Here is a 10,342-nt window from a genome sequence, read left to right as displayed (position 1 = left end):
CTGAACATCTATCTGATGAGACCAGGACAGGAGTGAATCTACTATGGGCCTCAGTTTCTTCTTCTGCCAATGAGAAAGAAAGGCCTTGCGTGTGGAATCCAGAGGTCTCTTGGGGTCACTTCAGCTCCTAGGCACCTCAGGCTTGGCCTTTGTTTATCTATTTCTTCCCTTTTCTTTGAGAAAGGGTCTCACTCTGTAGCTCTGGCTGTCCTGGAACTCTCTGTGTAGACCAGGCTGGCCTCGAATTCAGGGATCACCTGCCTCTGCCTCCCGAGTGCTGGGGTTAAAGGTGCGTGCCACCATTCCCGGCTTTAATTTCCTTTTTGAAGACAATCGTGTATTTATTATACTATAAAGTCACATGACTTACCTCACATACATTGCTCATAGCATCGCCCCTCCTGCCTCACACCAAATCTCCCTCCCAGCTTCATGTACTCTATTTATTTTTTACTACTAGCCTCCTGAGTTCAAAATTAGTGCATCCCAGGTGTACAGGGACTTGTGTCCCTCACAGGGGCATGTGTCCCTCACAGGGGCATGTGTCCCTCACAGGGGCTTGTGTCCCTCACAGGGGCTTGTGTCCCTCACAGGGGCTTGTGTCCCTCACAGGGGCATGTGTCCCTCACAGGGGCTTGTGTCCCTCACAGGGGCATGTGTCCCTCACAGGGGCTTGTGTCCCTCACAGGGGCATGTGTCCCTCACAGGGGCTTGTGTCCCTCACAGGGGCTTGTGTCCCTCACAGGGGCATGTGTCCCTCACAGGGGCTTGTGTCCCTCACAGGGGCATGTGTCCCTCACAGGGGCATGTGTCCCTCACAGGGGCTTGTGTCCCTCACAGGGGCATGTGTCCCTCACAGGGGCATGTGTCCCTCACAGGGGCTTGTGTCCCTCACAGGGGCATGTGTCCCTCACAGGGGCTTGTGTCCCTCACAGGGGCTTGTGTCCCTCACAGGGGCTTGTGTCCCTCACAGGGGCATGTGTCCCTCACAGGGGCTTGTGTCCCTCACAGGGGCTTGTGTCCCTCACAGGGGCTTGTGTCCCTCACAGGGGCATGTGTCCCTCACAGGGGCTTGTGTCCCTCACAGGGGCATGTGTCCCTCACAGGGGCATGTGTCCCTCACAGGGGCTTGTGTCCCTCACAGGGGCATGTGTCCCTCACAGGGGCTTGTGTCCCTCACAGGGGCATGTGTCCCTCACAGGGGCATGTGTCCCTCACAGGGGCTTGTGTCCCTCACAGGGGCTTGTGTCCCTCACAGGGGCTTGTGTCCCTCACAGGGGCATGTGTCCCTCACAGGGGCTTGTGTCCCTCACAGGGGCTTGTGTCCCTCACAGGGGCTTGTGTCCCTCACAGGGGCATGTGTCCCTCACAGGGGCTTGTGTCCCTCACAGGGGCATGTGTCCCTCACAGGGGCTTGTGTCCCTCACAGGGGCATGTGTCCCTCACAGGGGCATGTGTCCCTCACAGGGGCTTGTGTCCCTCACAGGGGCATGTGTCCCTCACAGGGGCATGTGTCCCTCACAGGGGCTTGTGTCCCTCACAGGGGCTTGTGTCCCTCACAGGGGCATGTGTCCCTCACAGGGGCTTGTGTCCCTCACAGGGGCATGTGTCCCTCACAGGGGCTTGTGTCCCTCACAGGGGCATGTGTCCCTCACAGGGGCATGTGTCCCTCACAGGGGCTTGTGTCCCTCACAGGGGCATGTGTCCCTCACAGGGGCTTGTGTCCCTCACAGGGGCTTGTGTCCCTCACAGGGGCATGTGTCCCTCACAGGGGCTTGTGTCCCTCACAGGGGCTTGTGTCCCTCACAGGGGCATGTGTCCCTCACAGGGGCTTGTGTCCCTCACAGGGGCTTGTGTCCCTCACAGGGGCATGTGTCCCTCACAGGGGCATGTGTCCCTCACAGGGGCTTGTGTCCCTCACAGGGGCATGTGTCCCTCACAGGGGCTTGTGTCCCTCACAGGGGCTTGTGTCCCTCACAGGGGCATGTGTCCCTCACAGGGGCTTGTGTCCCTCACAGGGGCTTGTGTCCCTCACAGGGGCATGTGTCCCTCACAGGGGCTTGTGTCCCTCACAGGGGCTTGTGTCCCTCACAGGGGCTTGTGTCCCTCACAGGGGCTTGTGTCCCTCACAGGGGCATGTGTCCCTCACAGGGGCTTGTGTCCCTCACAGGGGCATGTGTCCCTCACAGGGGCATGTGTCCCTCACAGGGGCTTGTGTCCCTCACAGGGGCTTGTGTCCCTCACAGGGGCATGTGTCCCTCACAGGGGCATGTGTCCCTCACAGGGGCTTGTGTCCCTCACAGGGGCTTGTGTCCCTCACAGGGGCATGTGTCCCTCACAGGGGCTTGTGTCCCTCACAGGGGCTTGTGTCCCTCACAGGGGCATGTGTCCCTCACAGGGGCATGTGTCCCTCACAGGGGCATGTGTCCCTCACAGGGGCTGTGTCCCTCACAGGGGCTTGTGTCCCTCACAGGGGCATGTGTCCATCACAGGGAATTGTGTCCATCACAGGGGCATGTGTCCATCACAGGGGCATGTGTCCATCACAGGGGCATGTGTCCATCACAGGGGCATGTGTCCATCACAGGGGCATGTGTCCATCACAGGGGCATGTGTCCATCACAGGGGCATGTGTCCATCACAGGGGCTAGAGCCGCCTCCCAGCAGCAGAGTGAGTGACTCTCCTTCTCTAAGCGGCCTCAAGCACCCATAGCTCCTCCCACAGGGGAGCCTGCTGGATCCTTCTCTGTGCATGCTGGCATCTTGACTGGCTTGATAATGTGTGCATGAATGTATGTGTTCTCGTGTGTGTGTGTGTGTGTGTGTGTGTGTGTGTGTGTGTAGAACTTGCAGGAGTCACTTCTCTCTTTCTACTGGACATTGAAGTCTTCTGAATCCTGGGCATCAAACTCAGGTGTCTTGGTAGCAAGTACCTTACCTGCCTCTTTCTAAGTGCTGGGACTAAAGTGCCTGGCTGGAATCTAATATTAAACCACAAAGTCATTGATAGGGATGTCTAGTGTCATGCACAGTACCTTCTCAATGCCAGCACCAGCACTGCCCGCCTTCTTCAGAGCTGGATCAGATGGCTCTCTGCTGGGGCAGTGTGCATTGTAAGGTGTTAAGCAGGGGCCAGCCACTGGTGCCCCCTTCCTCAGTGTGCCAACAATAGAAGACATCTCCACAGGACCAGAGGAGGGAAAGCCTTCATGGTTTGGTGGGAGGAGTGGAAGAAATTGGCAGTGTCCCTGGTCAAGACAACAGACAAATGGGGACAGAATCTGGGCTTGTACAGCTGCTGGCACATTAACTGTACATTCACAGCTCAGGTAGTGGGACTACATGTCTTTGCTAGGCATAGAAGCCAGGGCCTTGCACACATTAGCAGGTCTGCTCCTGAGCCACACCCCCAGCCCCTCACTGGGAAGGACTCCTTTAAATTTCCTTTTATTTTCTACAAAGCCCTGCTGGTCTTTTCTTTGTGACAAGTTGGTGCCCCTCACTACCATTTCTTCTCTGATAAGGCAGATGGAGCCCCTGGGACCAGGAACTATTTAGATCCTTTCCAGACCTGAGGAGGGTCTGTGAGACAGTTGATGGGACACATTCCCAGAGCCTTCCTGGAAGAGGTGACCTTGGAGCCAGACCCACAAACAGGCTACATTTGGGGCCACACTAAGAGCCTCAGGCTGTCACGGACAGTCTGTGAGCTCCTCAGAGCTTCCACTCCCTCTCCCAGCTCCTCAACATAGTGAGTTCCATGATAGGATGCACTAGTCCCTCTTCAAAGTCCCCACCAGAATCTGGTGGAGGTCTTTCTACATGGGGGCAAACACACCCAGGTTCTCATTATCAAGGGCCAAACCAACCAGCTCTCTTTGAAGTTCATGGCTTGCAGGCAACAAGATTTAATCTCTCATTTTCTCACCACAGGCTGTGGAGACCCAACCGCAGATGGGCTCAGTGGCCACCTCTGAAGGGATTCAGGGAGAGTGGAGTTATTTGGGGACCTGGAGCCTGTCATTTCTTTGCTTAGAGAGCCTCTGGGGAGAGAAGAGAGGGACAAATTCCTGGTGTCCCTCATCAAATCTCACTTTAGGCATCTGTTTACTGTGTGAGTGACCCATACCCTCAGGAATGTGGGAAAGGGTTAGCCTGGGCACTACGGATCAGGGATGACCTTTTGCTCTAGATCCTTGTGCCTCAGGCTCTCAGGGGCTGGGAGGACAGTCAGGGGACATAGTGCCATTCATGGTGATTACTCAGAGGTGGGACACAGATGTGGGCATGTGTGACCACTTACTGTTCACACTGTTCAGCCAGTGTGAATATGGGATGACTAGGGATGAAGCCCAAATGTCAGGATTGCTTATTTCTGGAATTCTCTCTCTAAGTTTATTTGGGTATGTGTGTAGGTCAGAGACAACCAATAGATCCTCTACCATGTGGGTCGTGGGTCCCAGGATCAGATACAGGTTGTCAGGCTTTGTGGCAAGAGTCTTCATTCTGGCCTGGCCTATCTGGAATGGTCTATTAGATGTTTTGGGAAGTTGTGTTCCTCAGGTATTTGAAACCCAGGAACATGAAATTCTTTGTTTGGGAGACATCAGTTTCTCACATTTCCAAGAGGAGACTGTCCCTGTCAACAGTCTATTCCAGCCCCTTGCCAGTCCCTAGCAGCCTCTGAGCCATTCCTGTCTCAGTGGACTGACCTGTTCCGGGCACTGGGAGCCTTTTGTGCTGGGATCCTGTCAGTCAGCGGTGTGTGTGTGTGTGTGTGTGTGTGTGTGTGTGTGTGTGTGTGTGTGTAAGTCCATGTGTGCATATTTGCATACATGTGCTTGCACAAGTGGAGGCTGATGTAGGATCTCTTTTCCACAACTCTCTATTTTCCTTTTCTTTTATAAGTGTGTGTGTGTGTGTGTGTGTGTGTGTGTGTGTGTGTGTGTGTGCGCGTGCGCTTTATTCCTGCTGTGTGTGATAGGACACACCAGTCATTCCAGCACTTAGGAGGGTCTTGAGTTCAAGGCCAGCCTGGGCTAAAAAGTGAGACCCTATCTGTATGCAAATAAATAAATAAATTGGGAAAACTAGGCATGGTGGTGCATGCCTTTAATCCCAGCACTCAGGAGTCAGAGGCAGGAGGATCTCTGTGAGTGAAAGACCAGCCTGGTCTACAGAGTGAGTTCCAGGGCAGCTAGAGTTATGTAGTGAGTCCCTGTCTCAAAAACAAATAAGTAAATAAATAAAGGGGCATTGGAGCAGCTCAGCCACATTCCTTTGTGGGTCTGACTGAGCCCACAGTCTGTGAATAGCTGTGCGCACATATATGCACACTGCTGTATTTGGAAAACATCAAACGGTACGTTCTCTTTTTCCCCTTAGACCTTCCACAAATAACCGAGTGTTGGCTTAGAGGGCCAAACATCACTCACACCACCATGCCTCACCACAGCCTGTGAGCCTCTTGTTAAGGAGTTGGAATTTGGGCAGCCTGGACTGGGCAAATTGTGTTTAACTAAAAAGTCCAGTGGGGGCTGGAGAGACAGCTCAGCAGTTAAAAGCACTGGTTGCTCTTGCTGAGAACCCAAGTTCAACTCCCAGCACCCACATGGTAGCCCGTAACCATCTATAACTCCAGCTCCAGGGAATCCAACGCCCTCTTCGGGCATCAGGAAAGCATGTGTTACACAGACGTACATGCAGGCAAAACACCCACACACATAAACAAATCTAAAACATGATTATTTAAAAAAAAAAAATCCAGTGACCCCGGTTGGTGGTGGCTCACGCCTTTAATCCCAGCACTCAGGGAAGCAGAGGCAGGCAGATCTCTAAGTTCGAGGCCAGCCTGGTCTGCAGAGTGAGTTCCAGGACAGCCAAATGGTGTAGGTGACTTGGGAACGTGATCCTAGCACTGGAGAGTAAGAGGCAGGAGGATTGCTACAAGCACAAGGTCAGCCTGGGCTCCACAGCAGGCATTGCCTCGGGAAAACAAGAGCTCTGGCTCTGTGGGAAGAGCACTTGTTGCTCAAGGACGAGGACCCAAGTTCATCACCACCACACCCCCCTGCAGTGTGAAAACCGTGCTTCATGGTGTATGTCTGTAACCTCAGCACAGTGAGAAACTGAGACAGGAGCATGGCTAGGACTGGTGGCCAGCTTTGCTCTGGGCTCAGTGACCCTGTTGAAGGGGATAAGGTAGAACGGAACTCCTGTTCTGGCCTCTGCGTGATGAGAACACATGAACACACTGTATTACACACAGATTCCTTCCTCAAACCTACATACACACAAACACAAAAGCCACAAACAAGCACACCCTGGCACCCAGGTGTGGTAGCGAATGCAGTCACCAATAGTCAAGGGAGAGGAGGCAGGAGAATCCAGAGTCCAAGGCTACATGAGACCCTACCTCAAAACAACATAAATAAATAAATGATAGATAGATAGATAGATAGATAGATAGATAGATAGGAGAGAGAGGTGGGAAGAGGAAGGAAAGGTGGGAGGGAGGGAGGGAGGGAGGGAGGGAGGGAGAGAAGGAGGGAGGGAGGGAGACAGAGACAGAGGCAGATTGATTCTCAACTCAAACCCAGGCAGTGGCTGCCAGTCTTTCAGGGCGCGGGCCATGCCTGGCATTCCATGGTGGCCTCCCTGGAGCCCCAGCGGCCACAGAAGTCCCCAAGCTGAGCCAAAAATAGTTTTGTCTTTTATTTGGAAAAAAAGAAAAAATTACAGGGCAAGCAGCCCGGCCGCGCTCGCCGTCAGGAGCGGTATTTTTGAATTTGACGGCCAGCGCACACTTGCTCTCTACCCAGCACCAGCCGGCCAGCTGCCAGCTCTGCGATGGACGGACTCTAAATACAGGTTCTTTTTTACTCCCCTGTATTTGAAGGTTTATCCAACTGTTTTCGGAGCAAAAACATTTAAAGCCACACTGACTCAAAGAGTCCTGGAAGCTAGCAGTTAGCAGCACCCCCTGGAGCTCTCAGGAGAATGGGTGAGCCACCTGGACCCCCCCCCCCAACCCCTGCAATGCCTGGGAACTTCTGAGCTGTAGCAGGAACAGCCCAGTTGATCAGGCTGGCAAGGGTATGTTTGTAAGCTGAACTGGGTTTTATGATCAGAAAAGCAAGCTGGGGACGTAGCCCAGGGTGTCCAACACCTACTTCACAAGTGAGAGGGCCTGAGTTTGAATCCCAGCGTCTATGTACAATTTACACGTGATGGTGTGTGTATGTGTGTGTGTGTGTATTCCCAGCGCTTAGGGCCAGGGCATGGGCCAGGAGGATTCCCGTGGCTCACTGACAGGCCAGCCTGGAGAGCCAGCACATTCCAGACCAGCTAGAGATGCTGTCTAAAAACAAGGTGGTACCCGAAGTTCACCTCTGGCTTCCACAATACACATGTGCACACACCTGGATATTGTACATACACCACACACAAAAGCCAGGCTCATGGTGGAGGCAAAAAACATGGGTCAAAGACAAGATTGTAACAAGTTCTAGATTTGTTTTATTTTTGTTTTTTGTTATCATTATTGTTTGAGACAGGGTATGGCTTCCTGAAACTCGCTATGGAGATTAGGCTCCCTGGAACTCGACTGTCTGCCTGCCTCTGCCTCCAAGTACTGGGAATAAAGGCATGCAACATCATGCCTGTCTCTGCTTTAAATCTGTTTCCTAAAACAAAAATTAACGGCTTGAGAGATGGCTCAGGGGTTAAGAGCCATCAGGTTGTCAGGCTGCTCTTCCAGAGGCTCTTGGTTTGGTTCCCAGCACCCACATGGTGGCTCAGAACTGTCTTTAACTCCAGCTCTAAGGCATCCAATGCCCCCTTCTGGTTTCTGAGAGCACCAGAAATGCACATAGTGCAGACACATTCATTGGCACAACACCCATGAACATGAATAATATAAAATAAAAAGTTAGAGCCGGGCGTTGGTGGCCCACGCTTTAATCCCAGCACTCAGGAGGCAGAGGCAGACAGATCTCTGTGAGTTCCAGGCCAGCCTGGTCTACAGAGCGATTTTTTGTACATACACACACACTCAAACATGTGTACACTCACTCACACACACACCCCTCATACGACCATGCCCAAGAGCACACACATGTATAGAGAACTCCTGAATATCAGCCTCCTACAACAGGATGCAAAGGTGCCTTACTTGACACTGGTTGGATTACTGTTTCTACCTTTAAGTTGCTCCCGGACTTGGAGTTTGGGTCTTTGCAGGGTACAGACAGGCCCTCTTCAAAGATGCTGAGCAGCAGTGTTGGGGACGGCTCCTAGGCAGAGGGACAGCCTGCTCTCTGCAGGGTGCCGTGTAAACAGGCCTTATGACTGAGGAGAGACCCCTCACTGACCTGGCAACAAAGGTCTGCTGAAGACATTTCCAATACTTTCTTTTTTAGTATTATTATTTATTATGTACACAGTGTTCTGGCATGTAGATAGTTGTGAGCCACCATGTGGGAGCTGGGAAATGAACTCAGGGCCTCTGCAAGAGCAGCCAGTGCTCTTAACCTCTGAGCCGTCTCTCCAGCCCAATTTCTGATATTTTCAACTTGTGAAGAGTTTATCAGGAGGACACCTCCTGGTAAATGGAGGCACAGCTGTGTCACCCAGCTGGAAATGAAAGGTGGGGCCAACAGGCTGCTAGATAGAGGAACCAGACTGGTTGGCCAGTGAGCACCAGGGTCCTCCTGCCTCCTCCATTGGGGTCACAGGCACAGGTCACAATGCCCAGCTTCGTCTGTGAGTGCTGGGACTTTGAAGTCAGCTCCTCCTCTTACATGGCATCTTAGTTGGGGTCTGTGTTGCTGTGATAAAACACTGTGAAAGGCAACTTGGGGACGAAAGGGTGTGTTTGGCTTCCAAGTAAGTCTCATTGAGGGAAGTCAGGGCAGAACTAAAGCAGAAGCAGTGGCCATGGAGGGTGCTGCTTATTGGCTTGCTTCTCATGACTCCTCACCCTTTCTTACACAGACAGGACCACATGCCCAGGGTTGGTACCATCCATAATGGGCTGGACCCTCCCATCAATCAGGAAAATGCCCCAGAGCCAGGCATGGTAGTGCACAACTTTAATCTCAGCACTTGGGAGGCAGAGAGGCAGGCAGATCCCTGAGTTCCAGGCCAGCATGGTCTACAGAGTGAGTTCCAGAACAGCCAGAGCTGTTACACAGAGAAACCCTGTCTCAAAAAAAAAAAAAAAAAAAAAAAAAAAAAAAAAAAAAAAAAAAAAAAAAAAAAAAGCATTTCCTCTGTAGTCTGATTTTTTTCTGTCCAACCTGCTGGCTCCCAAATAAACACAGCCAAATAGCCTAGGCTTGTTCCTAACTAGCTCTTATAACTTAACCCAGATTTTTATCATTTTATCATTTTTATTAATCTACATTCTACCACGTAGCTTTTACCTCTATCCCATTTTGTGTGTCCCTGTCTGTCTGACTAACCGGTCCTTCTTCCCAGCATTCTCTCTGCCCCCAAAATCCTGCCTACCTATTGGCCATATCACAGTGACATATCTTCACACAGTGTAAAGGAATATTCCACAACATCCCTCTAACCCAGACATGTCTTGGTTGGTGTCAACCAAAAACCAACCTGCTTACTCGGCAGGTACTTGACCAACTCAGCCATGACCCCAGCCCTATGGATGGGGCTTCTTTGGAGGACAGAATGTTCTGGAATACACAGAGATGAGTTTTACAGGACACGGTGAAGACTAAATTACCCCTGGATTGCAATTTTTTAAATTGTGAAGTTTGTGGACCCAAACTGAGAGATGGCTCAGGGGGCACAAAGGTGCTTGCCACCAATCCTGACTTGCGAGGAGCCACCATGGCGGGAGGAGAGGACTGACCCCAAGTTATCCTCTGACCTCCACACACCTGCTATGGCACAAATGAACCCCCACCTCCTATCACACACACTATATTTCTTAAAACATTAAATGGTGAATTGTATGAAATTCAGAGTACCCCCAAACCCACAAAGATCAGTAATTTCAGACCCCACTTCCCCAGGAGGAAGCGTCCAGGCCCAGGTGGGCGAGGTTTCGAAGGATCAGGGCTATGTGAGCGATGTGAGCAGAGGGCTGGGTTCCGTTGGCTGAAATGACTCAGCAGGCGGGGAGGGGCAAGCGCAGAGAATTTCTGCTCCATCAACAGAGGGGTGGGGTCCAGGAAGAGGGAGATGGTTTCTGTCCTGCTCATCCTGGCCAGGAGTGGGGCTTCACGGCACAAGCCTGACCCCCCACAGGAGGCTGAGGCAGGAGGATTGTAAATGTGAGGCTGCCTACCCAGTCCTGCAGCAATCCATCAATGAAATC

Source organism: Cricetulus griseus, assembly GCF_003668045.3.
Source record: "Cricetulus griseus strain 17A/GY chromosome 1 unlocalized genomic scaffold, alternate assembly CriGri-PICRH-1.0 chr1_0, whole genome shotgun sequence".
In the NCBI taxonomy this organism is placed as follows: Eukaryota; Metazoa; Chordata; class Mammalia; order Rodentia; family Cricetidae; genus Cricetulus; species Cricetulus griseus.
The sequence above is the reverse complement of the archived record's forward strand: the minus strand, read 5'-3'. Positions refer to the sequence as shown.